Genomic DNA, 11,505 nt, shown 5'->3' with positions numbered 1-11,505 from the left:
ATTAAGTCTTTGTAGTTCAGGTGATGTCCCATTACATCATTTGGCACCATATTGACTCATCTCACCCAAATCCAAGAGGTTACGATTTTTATACTGGCTATTACGTGTTCAGAACCTGTATTATATATATGGGTATAGTCGGTATATATGGATATAGATCATGTGTTTCTCGTGTGAAATATTTTGTTTCATTTTAAGAGGAACGTTCATATATTTATTTCTGTGGTTGGCATTAATCATATGAATAAATGAGTATGACTTCTGTTGCTGTTCTAGTTCCCATCATGACCAGCCTTCCTATATTGGTTCTGACATTGTCACTCGGCCTTGGTGAGTAGTACTCCTACAACGGCAAGTGTCTCATGTTGTCTTCATTAGTGCTGACATTTGAATAAGAGAGTACATTATTATGTTATGATTTTTAACCAATTGCATGTTCTTTTAATTTGCTTGTTACATTATTTCTAATATTTCAGTCGGAATATATAGGCGCATTATTAATGTTTCATATACAATTCCCTTTTTCAAAGTGCGTACCTGTATGTACATGGTCATTGAAGTAATATACACATATCAACTGTTGTTTGGTTTTTGCGGAAATTCAATTTTGCAAAACAAACTTCACCAACAATCAGCGAAAAATACTATGAAACAGGAATAACACTCAAGAACGTACGGAACTAATTATAACAAGTGCAAAAGTGAGCGTGGCTCACTAATACCCCCGACCCGCCTAGTGTGTCAGTAGTTACAAATTAAATAGCTAGGATAGGGTTAGCCTTAGGGTTTGAAACATTCATAAAAAAATGGAACATTAATAAAAACAATTTTTTTCTTTTGACTGCACCCCTCCATATGACACATATTATATGTACTAAGTTTGAGATTGATCCACTGAATAGTTTAAGAGAAATCACGCGGACAAAGTTTTCAGACGGACGTTAGGGTTTGACTAATTCATAAAAAAAATTAGAAAATTAATAAACACATTTTTTTCTTTTGACTGCACCTCTCCATATGACACAGATTATATGTACTAAGTTTAAGAGAAATCGCGCGGACAAAGTTTTCGGACGGACGGTCGGATAGACGGACAGACAGACGGACGGATGGACGGACGGACGGACGGAATCTAGGTATAATAAAATTGTGTATATTGCCCCTTCAACCTGCTCTTTCCAGCTCATGCCACATTTGACTGCCGACGCCCTAACCAGGCCTGTCGGAATAGTGGGACCTGCACCTTCACTTCCGCGGACTGCCTCTGTACCACGGAATACAGCGGCTATGACTGTGGTCTTGAATTAGGTGAGTGCTCAAGTGTTTATCTGCACATATTTTCTTGAAATAGACGTTTTCGTAAATCATTTACACTTCTAAGAAACCTTCGATCAGATATTGCCATGATGTAACTTTGTCGTATAATATGCAGGTTTCTCCGCAGGATAAAGCCATTTTCGGATACATTACAAAAATCAAAGTTCAGGTAGACTAGTTTTCGCGTACACAAGCATGGCGTCCTGACCAGAACTCCTCACCACCGTGCCATACCGGCGTCTGGCAATCATTGACCGAGGCAGTAGCCAGGAATCTCTCGACCGATGGCGCTGTTTTGCCGCCGAACTGATGATCTCTTAAATTTAATCCAAGACGAACTTGGAAGTTTTTTTCACGTTTCTTGAATCATATTGTTACAACATACGATCCAAATGATAGTCTAAAATACTGAAAATCAGTGTCTAAAAACTATATTGCCTGTTGTCACTGTCTGAGTGTCTAACTACAATCACACTTGTGTGTCTTGGGATGGTAAATATGCTGTATTATAAATTAACACTTTGTATTAAGGTCCATTGACGATATCTACCATCCAAAAAGACATTCGTGTTCTAACCTCTATATCCTGAATTTCGCATTGTCAGGTAACGTTGATCAACACAACTGTTCCACCACTGCATGTGACAACGGAGGCACCTGCTATGACGACGGTGTGGGAGCCAAATGCTACTGCGACAGCGAACACTACGGCGACATGTGTGAAAAGGATCGATGTAAGCACGCGATTCCATATATAATATGTTATGTTGACATAATCTTGAAAAAGCAGAATAGCATTTCAATATTAATTTAACCAAGCATGCGTATATGACAGACAGACATCAGAGCATGATTTCTAACACTGATCCACAGACTATTTTGCCCTTTACGCCAAATCGAATTCGTTTCGGGAGACAATTTAGACTGGTTAATCTCCTTCACTGACAATGTATGTTTTCAAACACTGATCCTCTTCAGTTTCCCTGACCTGCGTTGCGGACTTGATGGTCATTGGGATTAACCCGTACAGTACTTCTGGATTCGAAGCTTTCGTGGAGGACAAGAAAGGCATCATTGGCTGCGACTCCCAGCCAGTACCAACCACGGTAGACCCGTTTGACAAGATCCCTGACAGCTGGGAGGGGCATTACATCCGAGTAGAACATGACAGTGCAGCCTGCGGCCCCAGCGTACCAGTCATTGTAAGTACATCCACATGCTTGATGCATACGACCACAACGAATCTGTTAGTCAAGGTAACTGAACCCAAGGTAACGTCCCTCTTCTGCATGTATCATTTACCTCGGCTTGCTTGCCATGAGGCAGGTTCCACGTACATTTTAGAACTGGAAATCGTCCAGCTCGTCAAAAGAAGAGCGTATGTTATGTTACGCGAGTGTACGCCAAACCACAGCCCCCCTAAGTAGGATAAGAATTTATGGATGAACAACTTCTTTATTATAATTAAGAGCGACGCTTCGATGTAGGTTCTAAAACCGTTATCAAGCAAGTGACATACAGAGTGTGTTTTGCAAGTAACATCGAAACGTAGTTCTAAATTGTAATAAAGAAATTGTTCATCCATAAATTCTTATCCTTACTTAGTACTCCAACTTCTAAATGCCTATCAAAGAGGTCACAGCCACCTGACAACGCTTCACACACTGGAGGTGATTGCTTAGGCAGACTGGTCCTGTTTGAAAACAGAACATTCTCTGATATGGCCCTTAATGATATGTCAGTCGGAAGGTACTAAAATTTTAAGAATTTAATTTGATGATTATTCTCATAATATGTGGATTCAAGATGAAAATCCAGAATCTTACTTTTTTCTTCCTGATCATCTGGTTTTTTAAGGATGTTTACCCGTCCGATCAACTAATGAAATACCGTATTGCCATTTGTCATTTGGGACGTGATACAGACCGCCGGCAGGAAAGAATTTAACCGTGTGGTGGTGGTCAAATACAGTCCGAATCTGCTGACCGACATCGACGACCGCTACTACGTTAAGTGCATCCTGGAGAAAAACGTAGTGGTTGACAGCAGCGTCGTCAGGATTAACGTCATGGGGGAGTAAGTATGTGTAGAACACAACGTCACGGGCGTGTAAGTATATGCAAAACATAACGTCAAAGGCATGTAAGTTCATACAGAACACAGCGTCACGGGCGTGTAAGTATATGCAATACATAACGTCAAAGGCATGTAAGTTCATACAGAACACAACGTCACGGGCGTGTAAGTATATGCAATACATAACGTCAAAGGCATGTAAGTTCATACAGAACACAACGTCACGGGCGTGTAAGTATATGCAATACATAACGTCAAAGGCATATAAGTTCATACAGAACACAACGTCACGGGCGTGTAAGTATATGCAATACATAACGTCAAGGGCATATAAGTTCATACAGAATACAACGTCACGGGCGTGTAAGTATATGCAATACATAACGTCAAGGGCATATAAGTTCATACAGAACACAACGTCACGGGCGTGTAAGTATATGCAAAACATAACGTCAAAGGCATGTAAGTTCATACAGAACACAACGTCACGGGCGTGTAAGTATATGCAAAACATAACGTCAAAGGCATATAAGTTCATACAGAACACAACGTCACGGGCGTGTAAGTATATGCAAAACATAACGTCAAAGGCATGTAAGTTCATACAGACGACAGCGTCACGGGCGTGTAAGTATATGCAAAACATAACGACAAAGGCATGTAAGTTCATACAGAACACAACACCACGGGCGTGTAAGTATATGCAAAACATAACGTCAGATGCATGTAAGTTCATACAGACGACAGCGTCACGGGCGTGTAAGTATATGCAAAACATAACGACAAAGGCATGTAAGTTCATACAGAACACAACGTCACGGGCGTGTAAGACCTCCACCACGGTGATCCCGTTGACGCATGGGCACTACTAAAATCCGTGTGTTTTTTGCGCCCCAGGAGGTAGTTTTTCTTTTCATAAAAGATTTCAACCAATCTTTATTCAAACACTTAAACGCCACAGGCGTGTACGCGTACACAACACCTCTGTACTATATGTGCTGTAGGCATGTGGCATTGATTGATTGATTGATTGATTGATTGATTGATTGATTGATTGATTGATTTGGTTCTTGTTGAATTCATGTAGATATCTTCTCAGGAACATTCAGGCGGTGGACTTTTATCTACTTGTCGGTGGGGACATCTACGCCGGACATCCTGTTGACGTCGGGACACAACTTATATTCCTATTTGGCGTTCAAGGGGGTAATTTGTTTTCATAAAATAGTTCTTGTTGATTTCAAGTAGGCCGCAGTGTGCAATATTAAAGTGTGCTTTTTTGAAACATCATATTGCTTTCAAATAAGCAATCATAATTCCAGAACCTACCCCTACGAACCACTGTACAGGTTACAATGATGACACCAGGTGTTCGTTAACCCTGTGTCTATGTCCTGCCCTTCCAGTCTAACACAAAATATATGACCAGATTATGTCAGGAAGTAGTAAGTTAAAGAGGGTGAGTGATTGGTTGAAGTATCCCTGGGTTTTGACTATAACATAGTTAGTAATGATGAACACTGTTTCCCCAGTATACACGTCAATGCGGGTGGAGGAGGGGGAGGCCAACAACACCGTCTCCAACGACACGAAGACGCTGAAGCTGATAGAAGGAAGGTAGGTAGTGTCTTCTAGGAGGGTATCACAACCGCCACGACGTTGAATGAAGGTTTACTCTTTCATACTAGGATACTTGATAATTAATAATTAGGGTGAATTTACGAATATTCTTTTTCAGAAAAGGCTGGGAAAGAATTTTTTATTCTTAATGTTTTACCCCTCAACATTGTTCAATCGACATGCTTGATGTTCAGAAAAATAATTAGCGGGGTGGGTCCAAACAATCTTTTTGCTCATTGAAACACATAAATCTTTTGAGGGGCTAACTGGAGCCAATTCGTCCCAGACATCCCAACCCCAAATGCTTGAAGAAAAAAATCTTTTCACGAAAATGCAGGAAAAAATAATTTCTCCTCAGTTTTTATGTCTTGAATCGCTGAATAAGTAATTTGTTTAAAAATAAACTTTCAGATATGATCTCAATCCCCAAAATATGAAATGCTTGGTCCATAATACATTTAGTATTAACATTTTCTTGTCCTGTATTTTCCACAGTCCCTGAATAATAATAGGTAGCATTCAATAGAGCAAACATAAACTTTTCCATAATCCAACAGGTGTCATAAACATCTAGTATATGACACTTTTAGCAGATCATCAAGTAAGTAATATATTGTTTGTTCGATAATGGCTGTGGTAGAAGTTTGAAGTACGTTGTTTTCCTTAAAAATATGTTGTTTGTTCTGTGGTGGTTGTGGGCAAAGTTTGAAGTGCGTACCCGACAAATTAAACGTGTATATGGATTGATTTGCGTTCAATTATTAATTACAATATAATTTTGTAGAATCTGGAAGATAAGTGTAGAAAAATACCTCTTCACGTGCAGGGTGTACATGTTTGTTTCAGTTGTGTGCACACTGACGGGAACCCATATATCTCAGAACCAGTCACCCCCATCTCTGGTAACAAAATGAAGTTCAGTCTGAAAATAAAGGCTTTCCACTTCGACGGAAATGACGAAGTGATTTTCTCCTTCCGGGTCAGAGTTTGTGTGGCAGCAGACAACTTGGCCTGTGACCCGGTAGGTGGCGGCTTTTATTCATCATCACTGAAACTGAAGGACAGAAAAAAGCCTCGAGACTCCAAGTGTATCATTTGCAAGCCATATTACAATACATTGATAGATTTCCAAGCAATGGAAGTGAAAACGATACTCTTCGTCACAACTAAATATGGAAGGTGGTAAATCTTATCAAACAAAGCTGTCTGGAATATGTGGTCTTTTAACGAGTGACATGACATAGCGAAGATAGACTAGAAACAATACCAACTATCATTGCAGTTGGGATATGTCATGGGAAATAGGACCACTGTCAGCTATGAGCATGTGTTGTGTGGACGCAGCGCTATGCTAATGTACTTACGGTAACCTTTTTTTCAAAATAACCCACACACCGCCAACCAAACAAGCTACACACCACGACCCCTCCCAAACAAAACAACCCTCGCCCCAGCAAATCAACCCCACCCCTAACCCCCCACGTCCGCCCAAACAACAAAACACCCACCCAAGCAAAACAACCCCCAACAAAACAACTCTCACAACACCACAGACACGCACGCACATACGTACACACACCAGTCAACATCTTTATAATCATCTTTGGAACACAAACTGGCTTTTGAACTGCCTTGGTTATATTATTGATAAAATTATGTTGCATGAATAATACGTGTATCTTAGAAGGGATATTAAACTGGGCATGTCTCGCCTTATATGTGTCAGGTTAACTGTACCGCGCCAGACGGCGGTTACGGCAGAAGGAAGAGGGATGCCGGGAACGAGGTGCAGCTGTACAAGGTGGTGAAGATCCGTAGTCGGGAAGGAGGACAATATGGAGGTAACCTAATGTAGTCCTATTTGGTGAAGACCCGTAGTCGGGGCGGAGGACAATATCGAGGTAGAGTAATGTAGTCTTATTCGGTGAAGAACCGTAGTCAGGGCAGGGGACGATATATGTGTCTGTGTGTGTGTCTGTGTGCGTGTGTGTCTGTGTGTGTGAGCCTGTCTGTCTGTTTGTCTTTGGTTTGTTGGCGTGTCTGTTTGATTGCCTGCTTGCTTCCTTACTTGCTTGCTTGCTTGTATTGTAGTTCGGCTAATGCCGGCTTGATACTGCTAGCCCATCCATTGAGATACAATGCTACAGGTTATCATGTATACCAGGACACAGCATACTGATCATGCCTTGTTTTATCCTCTTAATGCCGAGCGCCAGACAGAGAAACAAGTACCATCTATTGACGTCTTTTGGAAAGACGCGGCCGGGGATTGAACCGCCGACCTTCCACTCTCCGAGCAGACTTTCTATCCACTAGACCACGATGACGGTCCCCACCAGACAGACAAGCTTGATGTATTGAGGTACAAACCGAAGTGCCACCTCGATGTTTCTTTCCCTTCCAAACTGCCGTACATCTCCAATATGGAATGATTACCAAAACGATATTACATGGCAGTAGTTTAGTTAGCAGTTCTACAAACATGACTATTCTTAAATGAGTTCACGATTTCATTGTTAAAAGCAAAAGATTCGAGTAGCTTAATTTTATGAATGTAGAAATGGAAAAGTGCTATATCGTATTTCACAGACACCACTTGTATTGGCTTCATATATTTAATTTGTGCATTTAGTATGTTTATGTTTAGCACTATCTTACATGCTATCTTAAATATAACCAGCTGTTGTAAAGTTATTACCTGGAGAGGTATTTACATAGCAAGTTTTGCTTGTTTACCGATCAAGATTTCTGTTGAAATTAAAATATGTTTCAACCATACGGAATGAAAATAACGGCGTTGTAAGTGACACAAACATTGCTTGGCAATGAAGTTAATTATATAATTTTGAATTTGTTTTATATATCTGTACATGTAGTTAAATATATGTGAATACAAAATACTAAATATAAATATATCTGCACGCTATAAATCTTCACACTTTCAGAAAATCTTAACGACAAAATTAAAACTATAATCAATCGTAGCATTATAACAGTTTCTGATACGTTAAAACATACTATTGAAGAGACACTGGTTCAGTGCAACGGTAAGGGGGCAGCCCCAATAGAGTGAGTTTACTGACCATCCATTTCCTCTTCACAGAAAACTCCAACCCAAATACCTTTCCTTGCATCAAAGGCACCGTCTGTGAGATATCTTGGGAGGTGACAACAACGCTCATTGCCATGGTTATGACCATCTTCTTCCTCATCATCCTGTCTGGCGCCCTCATCGTCATCATTGTCCTTGGGATTTTATCTAAAAAATAAATTGTCTCCGATTATATTGTTGTAAGGTGGTTTTGTATAAAAAATAAATCAGGCTTATATAGTTTTACAAATAATATCTGGTTTTGTAGATGAAGATGAAAAACTATCTTACCTCGATACAAAATCCCACGATTCTGACTATATCTAAGCAATTATGGTTTTAGCAACGTTTCCTCTACTTTGTGAAAGTGCCGACAATCCGCTGTACAGTGCGTGCTTACACTGCAAGAAGTTCACCACAATTCTTGCTTCACATAAACGTTATATTTATTGTCGCGTAATCTTTGACGGATCGTTCAATAGAACGATGCAGCCTGTATGGTTTACATAAATCGAAGTACTGTGCCTATTAATCTGTATTTTAATGTCCAATAATAGGCTTTATATTGTCTTTTAAGTGTCACATATGTGTTTAAATTTACAATGTATGTCACGAACTGCTCAGTGAGTGGGTATGGTTTTACGCCGCTTTTAGCAATATTCTAAGCAATATCGGACAAACTGATGATAGTGAATGGTAGGCAATACATGTTGATTGATTTTAAATCAATTTGATTCATACTGTTTTCCACTTATTAGCCAAGTCCTTACTCTCTTAGAAAACGTACGTTTATAATTAATATTACACAATGAATGTATTGTTACTGTGTAAAAAAATTCACCGTTATGTACATTATCCGGGTATTTCTATTTTTTAAACCTTGAGTGCCACGTATCCTACATTCATATATATACCAGTGTATTATGTATGAAGGGAATAAGTGTTTTAGTGAAACGAATAAATTCTATTCAAGAGTACATGTATGTGTCGTTATTACTTTTTTACATCTAGTTTTTAGAGAAATGAATATTAACAGGGTGAAATTACGGTAATCTTTTGATATCGAATTTATGAACAAAAGTCGATAAAGTGGCAAAACTCAGAGAGGTTGTCTACTTTTATCGACGAATGTTGATATATTTCATATTTAAAGACACTATGGTAAGACTTTATTTATTATCCAATGGCATTCTCAGTACAAAAAGTATGTGTTAATTAAAAGATCATCTCCAAATGTTGGGTTCGTCACCTTGCAAACAAATATTAAAATGCACTTCTTTTATTTGATGGAAAAATGTACCGTCCAGCTGTTCTATGCAAAATCATCACGACCTTATTAAAAACGCATAGTTAACAGACATGCCTGTTTTTGTTCAAATGGTAAAAATTGCCAAGAGTTGTACATGTATATCTGTTGAGAAGCACAGATGACTGTAGATATTGTAATGCTCCCTTGTGATGCAACAGCCGAAACGTGAGGTCACAACAGTCGAACAATGACGTTACAACAGTCGAACAATGACGTTACAACAGTCGAACAATGACGTTACAAGATTAGAACGTTTTGGTCTTGCATCCAATCACATTCTCACAAACAAAAGAGTTCGGGATTTGAAATTTAAAATAGCGTGACAATGATTGAATGAAACGAATCAATATATGCCTTCAGCAGACGATAGTCAAAATTAAACCCCAAGCCAACGCTTATGTCAACCGATCAATTGGTGACCAGGAAAGCAATTGCTCCAAGGAGATTCTCATTGCATCCCAAGACATATTCACATGCACAGGACTGTCTTAATCCAACACGTGTCATAAACGTTATTTTTATGTTCATTGTGCTCCCCCCCCCCCCCCCCCCCCCCCCCCCCCCCCCCACCTTGCTGATCTTTTGAATATCTTTTCGGATCATCAAATCAAAACAGGTACTTTGACCAATAGGTTTAAAAAACGATTAAAGCATACCGATGATCACTTATAGATAATAATAGTTAAATAGCCACTTACCTGAGCTAGAAATAAAAGAGACCAGTGAAACTGACTCATATGTTTTCAGAATGGCATAAATCCATCCACAAGACTGTATGTCAAGAGGGATGAGTTCAATCGCTGGAATGTGCACAATGATTAATTAGGTTTCAATCGTTCCCTGTACACTAGCTCGTGCTATCTAAATACAAATTTCATTTGCCAAAACATATAATGCTTTATTATCTCTTCACAACATCGTATATGTCCCACTTATGTCAAAAACAGCCATAATTGTCGAGCGTCTGGACCACACGATTCTTCAACACATGTTATGACCGAGTCCCATTAAAAAAGGACAAGAATCGGAAGTCCTGAGTCAAGGTTTGGAAGATGTCGAATGCACATGACGAAGTCACCTTTCTTACATAATAATATCCAAACGATCCCCATTACATCATTACATGATAGCGTTGATGTTTTTTTAAGAAGATGTTTTGATGTTTATTCCCCGGATTGTTCTTGGCTCCTGTGTATCTGTTGGGTATTGGTGGGTGAAGGTACCCTGTCTTAGAACGTCCTAACAGCGCGTGTATGGAGCATTATGCATTACATATAAAGTATTATATTCCATGTTTGGTCAGATGAATGGTTCTTTCTAAGTCCAAAGAGATAGGGTTTGATATAGACATTTTATTGCATAAATAAAAGCGACAAAAGCCTTTTCATATTAATACGAACTTTCTACCAAAAGCAGAGTCAATAACTGGCAGTGATACATCTTCTATCTTTGCCGAGTGATGATAAACTTAAATCGTCACATTATTGGTGATACATCATCACATCGCAAGCAGCTTTCATGTGAGGATCGCTCATCATCCCTGATTCCCTGCCTAGTCGTCATATTAATGGTGATACAGATATATAGGCAGTTCGTAGCTCAAGGTCACCATGGTCACGATGTGGCTGAAATACTGCCGATGTGACGGTAAATCTTAACCCACTCACTCATTCAAGGTAATCATCGCGGTACTGCCACGTCATGACTTGAAGAGATCCATTGACGATCGTTAAAAGACAACTATCTGACGGTTTTGTTAGTTCCTCTTTATGACATCCACTGCACGGTTGCTGGAGTCTGCCGTTTGGAAATGTCATTTTCTATCTGCTATTGAATATTGACGAATCCGTCCAGAAAACCTTTATGTTCGAGTACGGCGTTTGCCGTCCCGTGAAATGGGGTGTATAACGTTACGTCCAAGATTATTTCACTTTTATAGCGAAGTGCATGTTCATATATATGTGTGGCTGCTTCTACTAGTCCGAACTTATGCTGGTTTTAATAGTGTAGCCCATTAAGATGCCATGCCGCATTTTAACATGGATATCCAACTCAAGTACATTATACTGACTTCGAGCCGATCAGTCAATTT

The 11,505-nt window shown here is 39.5% G+C and overlaps 1 pseudogene; it reads left to right on the top strand.

Annotated features, from left to right (window-relative positions):
* The first annotated feature begins 284 nt into the window (after nucleotides 1-284).
* Nucleotides 285-8,283, top strand: LOC139454811 (EGF-like domain-containing protein 2; annotated as a pseudogene).
* The last annotated feature ends 3,222 nt before the right edge of the window (nucleotides 8,284-11,505 follow it).

Source organism: Haliotis cracherodii, unplaced genomic scaffold (assembly GCF_022045235.1).
Source record: "Haliotis cracherodii isolate W230 unplaced genomic scaffold, xgHalCrac1.p SCAF_11, whole genome shotgun sequence".
Lineage (NCBI taxonomy): Eukaryota > Metazoa > Mollusca > Gastropoda > Lepetellida > Haliotidae > Haliotis > Haliotis cracherodii.
This window is presented reverse-complemented; position numbering and strand designations above follow the sequence as displayed.